We start from the raw sequence: 13,002 nt of genomic DNA on the forward strand, positions 1-13,002 counted from the left end.
ATCTTTTCCTCTTCTCTTTTCCCACAACAGGTATGCTCCAGAACATTACTCTCATAGCACCTCACTGCACAGAGCCATGAAAGAAGTGTTGTATCTTCCTGCCAAGTCATCCAGCTCCTTTTCAAGTCCAAAGATATGTGTATTTGTGACTTGTCTACTGATAACTAGGCAGTTGTTTTTTTACAGAATTATAATGCTTGGTTGCAGAATTGGTTCATTACAGATGAAAGGAAAAAAAGAATGTTTAATTGACTAAAGAAGAGTCAAAAAAAATATGGCTTTTTTCTTGTATGGAATGACCACAAAGTAAAATAAGCCAATTTGCAAAACAAGCATACTCTTTAAGAGCTGCTTGCTATAGCTAATAATATAAAACTTCTTCAAGGAGAGTAATGTGAGTAGAATGTCTTATTCTGGGCATCACTGTAATGGTTTTTATATTTAGAGCTAAATTTTCTGAAATATTTTCCTATTTTTAATTCAAATAGATCTTGTGCGGATTTTTAAACCTTAGGTTATGGCATACATATTCATCACTGGCATATGCTCTCAGCTTCATCAGGTATTTTTGTTTCAGATCTTCCCTTGTCCTTTTGTTGTAGAGATAGATATCTGATATCTTCCTTCTTTCTCAGAAATTATCTTGTGTTAAAAAACAGCCAGTTTACAGCATTTAATGGTTTATGAAAGGCTCAGCAAATAGAGGGATCAGGTCTGGATTTATTCTGAATCATTTGGTCATAGTATCTCAACACTCAATTGTTAACAACTTCATATCCACCAGATGAAGAATCATAGAATGCTTCGGATTGGAAGCAACCTTAAAAATAGTTTGTTTCCAAATACCCTGCCATCCAGGGATACCACCCATGTTACACGCAGGAGACCTCAAAATATACTTTTTAAACGCCAGTACAAGCCTCAGGGTTGGTGGCCATTAAAGTTATTAATACAATAAGGTAGAAATTTTTTAGCAATATCATTTCACATGTGGCTTTACATATTTACTTATAGTTTTGTATCTGTATATCCCAAATGACAGAAGTTTTCAATTATAAGAAAACTTTCATGCTAACTTTAAATGTAAAGATAATCCTCAATATTTGTCTTTCTAGAGTTGATATTTTGAAAACTCAGTGCTGTCTTTGCCACCAACAGGTAATGGGCAAGGGAAAAGAAGCATGTAAGGATGGCTACGTCACAGCAAACTGCAAATGAATTATGTACACATGCACAGGCAGGAAGGCTCACATTCCAGATAAAATCTTGGTATACTTGTCCAAAAAGGTCCATAATCTCAGGAGTGGAATAAGAAAATCAGCTGTGTGATTCAATATTCTTTTCTTTATTGACCTCAGATTTTTGTATCAATGTTTAGCAAAAAAATGCTGAATTTAATAATGATGGCTACATATCTAATCTTTTCCATGACATCTTTCTACTGGTAACTGCTTCCTACAAATATGCAAGCAGCACACTCACCCTCTCAAGAAAAAAAAAAAAATGGGTAAAAGATAGTTCATCTTAACAAAAATTTGTTTCCTAGGTAACAGCTCCTGGTGATAACAGTCACACATCCAGAGCTGCACATTGAAGCCATTTGCTGTGTACAACTTTCAGTGGTCGATAGCACTGCCTGGTTTTGAGCTCTCTGTTTTGTCCTAACATCCCTTAACTACAAAACAAGCAAGTACATAGAACACCTCCTCTGCTGAACATTCTTGTAATGTGTACTGTGGGTGGTAATTGTGGAAAAACAAATTTCAGTGACAATGAAATTGAAAAATTTGGAGGTACTTTGGTCATTAGGATGTTCTGGAGGCAAAATTCTAGATGCTTCTTACTATTTGTAGATGAGGCTTGATGACAACACAGGCTCCCCCACCTGAAAAAAGGCGGGAACTGCCCAGTAGATCTTTCTGTTACTGTTCTATTTAGTAGTCTATAAATACATCCTGTGTAATCAAAGTGAGAGTTTTATGCTAGCAATTTAACTTGAGCTCTCATTTTTCCTAAAAGAAGAAATGAATTATTAATTTAAACAGAAAGAAGTATTGTATAATAAAAATAATTCAAGAATTTGCAGATCTAATGAATTGTGATGTACAATTTTATTCCACTTTAAAATTAACTTCTCACAGCAATTTAAGGTTTCTTTAAAAACAATTTTTTTCTAGCTATGCAATATAAGTTAATTTATTGTCAATCAGAATTACATATTTCATTTAATAATTGTTACCTTATCAGTTAAGTTCCAAGAGTGCTTTGCAAAAGTTGTTTCTTTGTCTGTGTATGATTGCATATAGTTATACTTCTCCATAAATGAAACGACATGATTAACATTAAAAACAATTTCAAAGCTTTTTAATAATTTTTACTCTGATGAAAATATTGTCTCTTAATGAACCCTAATGAAACAGTACTTTACACATGGTGTGAAAAGTTGCCAAGAGGTGTAAACCAATTATTATGACAAAAAAGCATGGGTTTGGAAGAGCCATTTCTCTTATGAAGAGTGTGTGTTAAAAAGCAGAATAAAGAAATCCTTAAGGAAAAAATTAATTTTAATAAGCTTCCATGCGTGCATAAAGACTGTGTAAATCTAAGCTCCAAGTAGAATGGATAATATAGTAATCACCTAGAAAGTCGAAATAAGAATGCTAAACAACTCTCTTGCCAGTCTGTGAACTAAGTTTATTTGCCATTGCCAAATGACAATAACCTTGTGCTGGAGATGACTCAGGTGAAGGCCCTGGCCACATTCTCCTCCCAGAGGCATATGCTTCCTCCATGGACTGCCCAGCCACTTGCAGCAATTGCTTTGATGCTTTTCTCTTCTTTCCTTTCATGATTGCTTCCTTATGTTCTGGGGTGTTCTACACTGCCTGTGCAGTTTTTGTAATGGTTTACCTTGAGGAAATGAAGGTTCATATAAATATAGACGCTTGATAAAGTTATTAATACAATAAGGTAGAAAATGAAAAGGAAAAGCATGTCTAGAATCACTCATGCTCTTTGTCCTTGGCAGGCTTTACCTTTTTTTCAGGCCTGTCATTTTATGACACCGGCAAAATCTTATTAGGTGGGCACAGTATCCTGAGTATGAAGGTACTTGGAGTTTAACTGATACAACTGCCATGTACCTTGCAGACTAACTTTTCCTGATGTATGAAGCACCCATGTACAGATCTTTACTGTGAGGGATCTGCCATATGTGAAGTTCAGTCCCATGAACTGACTAATTCAAACCATGTGCATTCCTAAAAAACGTATTGGGGTGTTTCTGAATAGAGACTTTACTGACAGAGTACAAATATTCTCTTTGTAAATGTATATTCTTCTACACACCATTGAGCAGTGGCAAAGAGCTATTTCTTCTGGGGATCTTCTATCCATCTGATGTTTTCCACTTTATACACTGGAAGAAGTTCAAAGGCTTTTCTCTAACAACAAAGCAGTTCCTTCATTTTCTACAGATCAGCAGAAGCAAGAGGGTGTCTGGTCTGCAGTGTAATGCATGGAGGACGCACTGAAAATATCCAGGAAAATTTCAAATGTGGTCACCAATGTGGATTATTCAAAAGGAGTGATACAAGGGCTGGTAAATATGAAGAGGTCAAAAACAAACCAGAAATTAAATCCTGGTGAAAAAAAGTGCAACGGAAGTGATCTACTTTAGTATAAATCCAGCCCTTCACTAGGAAGAGGTGATTAAATTTCTTTAAAAAATTTCTTATCCAGTTCCCATAAACATCATATCGAGCACTCCTTTGTCACAGACTTCTTCACATATCTGCAAAATTCCTACTTGCAAAATTTCAGCCTCCTCCTAGACTTCCAAGAAGTATTCCCTTATGTCTAGCATCTCCCACATATTTGTTCCCTCCATAATTTATTAAGAGAAGGGGGACTGATAAAATTAAATGTAAACTGTTACATACTCAAGCACAGTAAACAAAGACCATACAGTCCAATATCAGTAATCTGAGGCAGAAGAATCGTGTCTCAAGAATCCTGTCTCATAATTTCACTTGAAGTTTGACTACACAGATATTAAGACAGAGACAATTATATTGGAGAATATATTTTCAGTAATGTTCCTTCATCTTTCTCTCAATTTATGTAGGCCTGGAAAAGTTCTCTGTCTGGAGTTCAGAGGCTCTTGAAACCATCTGGTCAAGGTCATCCAGTTCATCACTACCACTACCATCCTCTAGTTGTTGTGCTTGAATGCCACTCAGATAATTGTGTGTTTTCTGGTCACTGATGCTGCCAAGATGGGCAACAAGAATCATTTTTTTACTCTATTTTATTTTCACTGTCTTAATGTAATTTTCCTTTCATAAATTCATTTTCTTTACCTTTTTTCCCACTCTTATCCACTCATTTGTAAGTGTGACTAATTTTAATTACTCTGGCATTCCTCTCTGGGAAGTGAACAGGATGCCTGATATTGCTTTGGATTGGTGCCCAAAGGTCTGCACTTTCATTGGCCACTTGTGTATTTTCAAATAAGACAAGAGAACATTAATAATATTGTGAAGCAAACCCACCTCAGGAATGCAATAAAATGGAGGGAAGAGTGTCCCATACTTTACTCACACAAGATGCAAGCAGGATAAGAAACATTTTCTGCACTCTATGTGGTGAAGGCAGATCAGATGAAGTGGGACAAACTCAGTGTGGCTCATGAGCTGGTTCTGCTCGGCCACACTTTCACAGGTCTGTGGTGTTACACAGTCCAGCTTCTACTTGTTCATCTCTTGGCTGCCCAGGCCATGGGATGTTGCCCCCTCACAGCAAGGCACTTTGTGACTCTCGTGTGTCTCCAGCAGGCAGCAGCATGAGTGCTGCTGCAGAGATGAGCTACTGCACGCAGCAGCGATGGCTTGTGTGACTGCTGTGTGACTGACTTGGACGGGCATGTAGTCTAGACTGCCAGCTGGGGAAAGGGGAAATAAAGTAGGAATTCACCACAAAGAAAGAAGACATCTGAGTAGAATCTGAAGCTAAAAATATAATTTTTATTTATCTTAGCATATTTCTCAGGCATTCCAAGAGATACTTCACATTAAGAACAGGAAATGCCTCTGAAACATGATGTCTTCAGAGAAAGCTGGAAAAGAAATTTGAATCTCTACACAAGAAGCATTAGAAATCATGAGAATTAAAACACATATTGAGAAAAGTGGAATGTGCAAGAGAGATTTCATTACAGTAAAATGGAGAGGACTTCTAGTCATGTAAGTCTCAGATATTTGGAATAGCTGGGGAACTGGCAGATATTTTAGCATGTTATCAGTGAGTCATTAGTTTGTCATCAGCAACAATTTGTTAGCAGCTAATCTATTATAAAAAGAAATAAGTCATGGCCTTTTTGAGCCTGAATTAAATGTGATATCTTTCTAAATCAAAATAAACTCAATAAACACCTCTCTGTCAATTAACCTACTGGCAGCAGCACTGGCTGATTACTTCTGTGACTAGCTCAGCTTTCACACAAGAGTGATAATTTTCCTAAAAAAATATTCTGGTTTGTTTGTTTTCTGGTCAAGTTTCTCACCAATGTTATTACATACATTCATTTCTTTAAGGCAAAGTTTTAATGGCCAGATCAGAAAAATAATTTTGTGTAAGTTTAAATACCTAAAGGTATTTAATTTTGTGTAGGTTTAAATACCTAAAGTCAAAAGGAAGCTCTAGGTCCCTTTTCTGTTTTCCCTCTACCCTGCTCAATAACCTGGGAAGTATGAGAATCATAAATACTGTCATTTTACAGAATTTCCTGTATGTTTATTATTCTGCTCCTGACCATGACCAGCTGTAGTGCAGTCTGACACTTCTTTCATTCCTGGCCCATGAATGATTCTCCATTCAGCTTCTCTTCAGTACATGATTTATTAGACACTGCTAGATCAAACCTAATGAATATAACTCTGAAAAAAAAAATCAGCTTGAAATGGTCTTCCCAAAACCTCAGTGGTTTCTGTAGTCATTTGCCATGTGGGAAACATACACTCAGATTTGTCTAAGGGGATATGAACTCTCATTTCCCAAGACACTTTTGTAACCACTGGATTGTCAGGTATCTTTAGGTGAAATACTCATCATAACAGTTTTCTCCACCTCTAATGTCAGCTTCTTATGTCCTTGGGCACTTAGTGTCCTAACCACTAAATCACACATATATGAAGTTATGCTTTCTCTGGCTCCAAGAATACATAACCAGTCTACACAGATGGAATCAAAATGTTCCATTGCCCTCTGTCGTAACTTGAATCATATGTTTCCTTAGGACATTATGTGAATTTAAATTATGAATGCCTGAGTTAAAAAAAAAAAAAAAGGGGTTTGTGTCACTATTGTTTCCTATGGTGTTTTGGAAGTGAGACTTATCTCAGTTTCTGAGGACCTTTAAATCTCAAAAAAGGTTCTGAAATTGCATTTTGAAGCAAAATAGCATCTTCTGTCAATAGTGTTCAGTACATGATGAATGCATAGCCTGAAAATCTGTCCCCATTCTTTCAGCATTTCCCTAGGAGATCTTGAAGATTTTGCAATTGGGCCAATGGTATCCTTCAAATCAAGCACATGCCCAAGAACATTAGATCTCCCAAAAAAATATTGCTCATGTGAGTTCATACACAGATACATCCTCTGTTCTTACAAAGTTCTTCCTGCATTAAAAATCACTCATGAGAAGTCTGGATAGGGATAGAGTGTGATAATAACATTGAAACGGAGTACATTTAGCTCAGTAACAAAAAAAACCCCCATGTTCTGAAGTATACATAACTTTCCTTTATAAATAACTGAAAACTCTTCATTCCTAGTCAAATTTTAAAAAGAAATCACCGAAAAATTAATTATATGGCTCAGATAGGGTAGATCAAAGACCTTCATTTAGGATGTACCTTCAAATGACCTCTATATAGGGATGATTTACATACAAAAGGAACTAGTAAAATTTATCAGGAAATCCCCAAATCACTGCACTGTGTAATTTATTTGCATTAAATCCTCTACTGTTACGAAAAAAGATGTTCAAGAAACAAAGTCAAGTTGTCATGGAACAAATTTGAGTTTAGATGTGTCAGATTGTGCAACTGCAGAACTCTCTCCTCCTTTAGCAGCCTGGTACTCATAATAGTATTTGTTTTATTTATGGAGAAAATTTCCAAGTTTGATCAACTGTGTTGGCAATGTTGAAATGAAAATAATAAGTGCTGATTTAGAACAATTAATATCTAATAGGATCAATTGTTTCAGGGGAAACTAGACATTATTTTGTTGGTTCAGAAGATATTAAAGTCGGTTCTTGAGACGAAACAGTGATCTCAGAGTAAACGAGGGTTCTCCTCAACATTTGCACTTAATGCTGAGCATGGCGGTTTATTATTCTAGTGATTGCTGGGTACAAAGCTCCTTAATTTTTAAGGAGGGTAAGAAAAAATCTGGGCAGTGGTATTTTGAAGGCTTGTGGATATGGCACTTAGGGACATGGTTTAGTGATCAGCTTGGCAGTGCTGGATTTATGGTTGGATTCAATGATCTCAGAGGTCTTTTCCAACCTAGACAACTCTGTGATTATATGATCAAAATTTTTTTATAGGTCTGATTTCTTCATGCCTGGAAAGGGGAAATAGGGCTTCAATTTTTCAAGCATCCCAATCAAAAATTACTTTGAGAAAATAGCAAAAACCTGAAGGGTTTTTTTTTCCTCTAATATCAGTTGAATAAGCACAATTATTGCTATCAAATAATTGTTCTGATATTTGACTATCATGGATCAGCTATTACTGAAATAGAGAAGAATTTGAAAGTATTTTTTTCTGTTTTCCTGCTGAATACCCAGACATTGATTTTTTTTCTGAGCTTTTTTTGCTTTATTTCTCAACCTGCTCGTTTTAGAGTCAAAACAGTATATTTCATGATTACTGGTTAAGCATTTCTAAGAGGAACCTGATCTGTAAGATTTAAACGGGTTCTTTTGTTGTTCACATTCTCATTTTGTCTCTCTTTTAACCTTAACATGCAAGTCTTTCAGCTCAGGAAAGTGAACTTGCCCTTGGGATGACCCCATATAAAATTTCTAAGTCAGGTGGCTAAGGGCATCTGCTGGTTTTGTTCTGGATGTACTGTTTCCCCTGAAAATCCAAAATAATTTTACCTCTGCCTTCAGCACTCTTTTGCACCATGGACTTAAAGGGTTCCATTTCCACATTACTGGATTAATAGAGTATATAAACTCATACTGGAAGGTCTTCTAGAATGTAAGGTAAACAGAAAGTGCCAAGGTAGCACTAAACCCACAACAGTGTTTCACAAAGCTCAGAGATCAGTGACACTATTCTACGGTTGTTACACAATAATTTCTGATGTTCTTATTTTCTTTTAGTCAAGTTAAATTCTGTGAGTCACATTAAATTCTGTGCATTTTATATATTCACATCTTATGTTTGTGGGCCTCATTTTTTCCATTGCAAATACCTATTTTGCACAGCCTGGATCTCTCAGTTGCAGAAGTGTCACTCCTATTGTGTATTGGTATAACTGAAAGAACATTAGGATTTGTTGTGTAAATGTGAGAACCTGCCATCTGTTTGGCAAGGGGAAGATAAAAACTGAGGGAAAACATTAGAGGTGTTAGAATACCTACCAGCTGGAAACTGAGGGAAAACATAGGAAGAAATAAAATATCTGCCAGTTGGAAGAAAGATACAGCTGGTTGCAAAATGCCTGCTATAAGGGTGCAAATTCAGGCATCAAGCTACAGAAAGACATGCTGGGAAATCGCTCCTAAAGACAGCCTTGATCTTGAAAATTAGTAGATCTAAAGAAATTGCTGGGGAAGACAATCTTGAAAACGCGGGGTTTTTTTTATTTTTCTGACACGTTATATGTCAATGATGTTTATATTCCCAGAAAAAAAAAAAAGCCCATAGAGAATTATATTAAGCAAAGGAAAAAAATAACTTCAGTGGGAAGGGTTACAGGCCCATTGTTAACTCCACAGTGCTCTCTGTGTGGTTTGCTGATTAATAACTTCAGAAGCAGAGATAAACACCCTTTTGTTCCTGTTTATTTGATGATCTTGATTAATTAAAGTACAAGTTTCCTTTAAAAAGTCGAGACTGCCTTTAATTATATTACGAAGTGTGGCACTTTGTTCTTCAGTAGCATTACACAGTGCATGCAGCTAGTTTTGCTGATTGAAGAGTTTTAAAAAAAGAAGGCAGGCTGTGTGGACATTTAGTAGCTGACTACAGCAAAATTGGTTAATGACTAGTATCATCTAAATGAGGCAGCAAGCTGAAAGACTCATAATCTCTCCCCATGCACAAATTTTAATTAAATAATTATAATGTCCTTGTTGTAATTATTTATCAGTAACTATGCTCCTGAGTATTGTCTCTTTTACTTTCATCTGTTCTCTCAGCTCAGCTGTACAATGAAAAAAATCAGTTTCAAAGATCTGGTATGATTAATTCTTATTACCGAGGGCCCTATTCTGCTGCCATTATTCAACATGATTAGTACTTTACTGCACAATTAGTCACATTGAGTTCAGTGGTTCTGTGTGTGCTAAGGTGCTGCTAAAAGGGGTGGCAGAATTGCACCCCAACTAACAACAAATTTGGGACTGATGGTCTAAAAGGATGGATAAGATACCAATTCACATTTTCACCTTCTTGATGAGAAGCCAGTCAAGAAAAGCGCTCTGTAAAGGTTTTTTCTGCCTCTGAGGCTCATTCAAACACTTGGTACCTGTTTTTCCACCTGGGGACATGGAAAGACAGCTCAGCCACCATGATCTTTAGCTCCTGCTGAAGTATGGCTCCCATACCATTTCCTTTAAGCAGCTAAGCCAGACTCAGTCACGGGATCTCAGTAGCTATCAATAGGATGCTGTTCTTAAATAAAATTTAAATTATTTCACTGAGCTATTTTCTTTTAATACATAAACTCCCTTTACATGTAAGCCTGAGAGCATGGATACTCAAATCCCAAATACACAGGTGTCTCCTGTTGTCACGCAATAGAGACCAAATATCCAGAATAAGATTAAAATTATAAGCATTGACCTTGAGCATCTCAAAAATTTCTCTTTAAAACTGACAACAACCTTGACACTCATTAAAACCTAAACATAATAAAGTTATGTGAAGAAGCATAAGCTGCATGAAGAAGCATAAGCTGCATGAAGAAAAAAAAAATTAAGAGTGGCAGGGCAACTTTTTAAAATATATACTTTAAATAAAAATATGTTTAAATAATTTTTAATAAAAACAATCCTTGTGGAATATATAGGGATGATATTTTCTTGAATTGGTAGCATAGGCATTATGCTATTATATGTGTGTGGTTTGTGTCTGTGTTTAGAGACACGGCAAGCAGTTCTGGAAATAGGAATGTCTCAGCATTTGAATTTCAAAAAGAAAAAAATATTAGAATACTTTAAAATATATAATTATATTGCAAAATTAAGAAGTGTTATATTATTTAACCCTATTCAATGGTGTGCAGTTATGACAAAGTAGGAATGACTTGGGGATCCGTATTTCTAAGAAATGCTAAGATACAATTTCATGCAGAAAATAAAGAAAAAAAAAAGACAACTTTATTCAGGGTATTCTGCAATAGTTAAACTTACAAAAAAGATGGGTTTTATTTTTTTTATGCAATCTCTGTTAACAATTCAGAATTTCTCTCTTAAAATCGATCAGACCTGAAGACAGTACTGACTGTGAACAGTGACCACTCAGATCACTTCTTTTGGCAAAGGATTTCAAAGTTACCATAGAACATGGAATGACCAAATGCAATAAATATTTGTCTCTTCAGTCATAATACACAAACTCAAGAGGAAAGAGTTGTATTATTAAGCTGTACAAAAGAATTAATTAGAAAAGGGAAAACAAGAAGGTTAATCAAATGGACACATTACTTGTTCACTTAGACCAAGATAGATTTCACAGAGTACTCTGCAGGCAGTACTTGGTTCCCAGTGGGATCCAGCCCATAACCTAATGCTGATGCATCATCCTGGATGGTGTGGACAAAAAGGATCCCCCTCTTCCAAGTAATGATTGTGTTTTCAGTCCCAAAAATTCATCCTAGTAGCGACTTGAACAAAAAACGTCATGGTGGGCAGTGTCCCTTAGTATCTGCTGGGTTGCCTGCTTAACACTCCTTTTAAGAAAGTCACACAAATTAAAAATGGATGTCAATCTTTTTTTAAACAGCTGGACTTCTCATGAGAAAAAAAAATCATCTTTTGATACAGTGAAATATATTTTTTGATGACAAATATTTTAAAAAGGCTCATAGTCAAAACACATTAAAACAAATAGTAGAAAATTCTTTAACTGTATCAGGAAGAATAGGCTAAATAAGTGCCTGGGTCAAATGGACCACCAAAGTTGTAATTAAAACCAATGAAGAGATTGTGGAGAAATTACGTCAATTCTTTGTAATCAGTATTCACTAATGAGTATGAGGCAGACATTTCTAACTCAAGGTTAATTTTTACAGAGGAGGTATTGTCATAGAAAGTGGCCTCTGAATATGAGAAATTGTAGCAACTAGATAAAGTTAATGGTAGAAAATCCCTGGGGCTGGATAATATTCATTTGAGAGTTTTAAAAAGGAAAAACAAAAAGTAGCTGAACTACTAACTAAAATAGGCAATATACCTCTAAGAGCAGGAGCTATTCCTGAGGTTTGATTTTTATCTAAGGGAAGAAAGAACAAAGGATGACCTTGGGAATTACAGAAAAAGGAACAGTGCTTTATAACCACTGAAATTGTCCAAAACCATTTTCATAACCAGCCATTAAAGAGCCTTTTTAAAACTACCTAAGTATTAGTGCTATAAATGTATGGTACATTTTTAATTGATCTTTACATTTTCTCTGTGTGTAATTTTTATTTTTTTCAAGCTCACAAAAATTCAGGAAGGAGCCCAGAGATATTTGGAGAGGAATACAAGTAAGTATAATTTTTCTTGACTTGCAAATTCTTCTAAGAATGTCCCTTGCCAAAGACTGTTGGCAAATATTAATGACAGCACATTGAGAACAAAAAAAATCTGTCATGTGCCAAAACCAGTTTGGTACATGGAATAAGGTTTGTGAGTCCTCACCAGCCAGCTGATCTGACTTTTTCAAGATTTAACATGCTTTAAATTCACACATGTTCTGCAGGAAGGATAGCAATTTTTTCAGGAAAATTCTTGCTTTGCCAGGAGTGCTGTTTTACTTAAAAAGCCTCTCAAACCATCAGCAACACCTGCAGCAATCTTTGGGAGAGCCCAGGTGAACCCTTGAGCTGTGGAGTGCATTCCTGTCTGGAGAACACAGGATGAATACTCGCTCCCTCTCATATCCTGTGGGAGGTACTGCACTGAAGGGCAAAAGAGCTGTGGGCTCAGATTTTAAAAATACACTGCAACCTGCAGTAACACAACTAATGAAGGAGGGCATAGGCCAGATTTTTGAAAAAATTGAGAAGAGATAGGTTTTTTTCCCCCAAAAAGAAGGCAAAAATACCAGCAAACATTCAAGGCGTTCTTATGCTTTATGTCATTATTGAAGTTGGCTAACAATTCTGACTCTGGCTTTTTTCATGAAAGAAATAACCATTTTAGGGGAGGGATATTTACTTTGCTAGTGATATTATATTGTTGGAGAATATTGCAGAAATAAAGATTGTAAAAATAATGATCAATAATGGAGACTGCCTTATTCTGTAGCACATTAAGTTATTAGGAATTATATGCAAAACTGTACACAGTGAATTACAAGATGAAAAATATTTTTAAAATAATTTTCGATTCAAAGCTCTCTCATAATGTATGTAAAAGCAGTAGATTGATCCTGAAAAGTGTTTTGCTCCTAAATCTAGCATTTTCTGTGATTTGCTTTCCATTAGAAAAAGGATAAGTTTTGGCAGGTGGCAACTTGTGTTCTGTAATGACAGTTAAGCCTATGATAGTGTTTA

The sequence above is a fragment of the Taeniopygia guttata genome, chromosome 1A (assembly GCF_048771995.1).
Source record: "Taeniopygia guttata chromosome 1A, bTaeGut7.mat, whole genome shotgun sequence".
In the NCBI taxonomy this organism is placed as follows: domain Eukaryota; kingdom Metazoa; phylum Chordata; class Aves; order Passeriformes; family Estrildidae; genus Taeniopygia; species Taeniopygia guttata.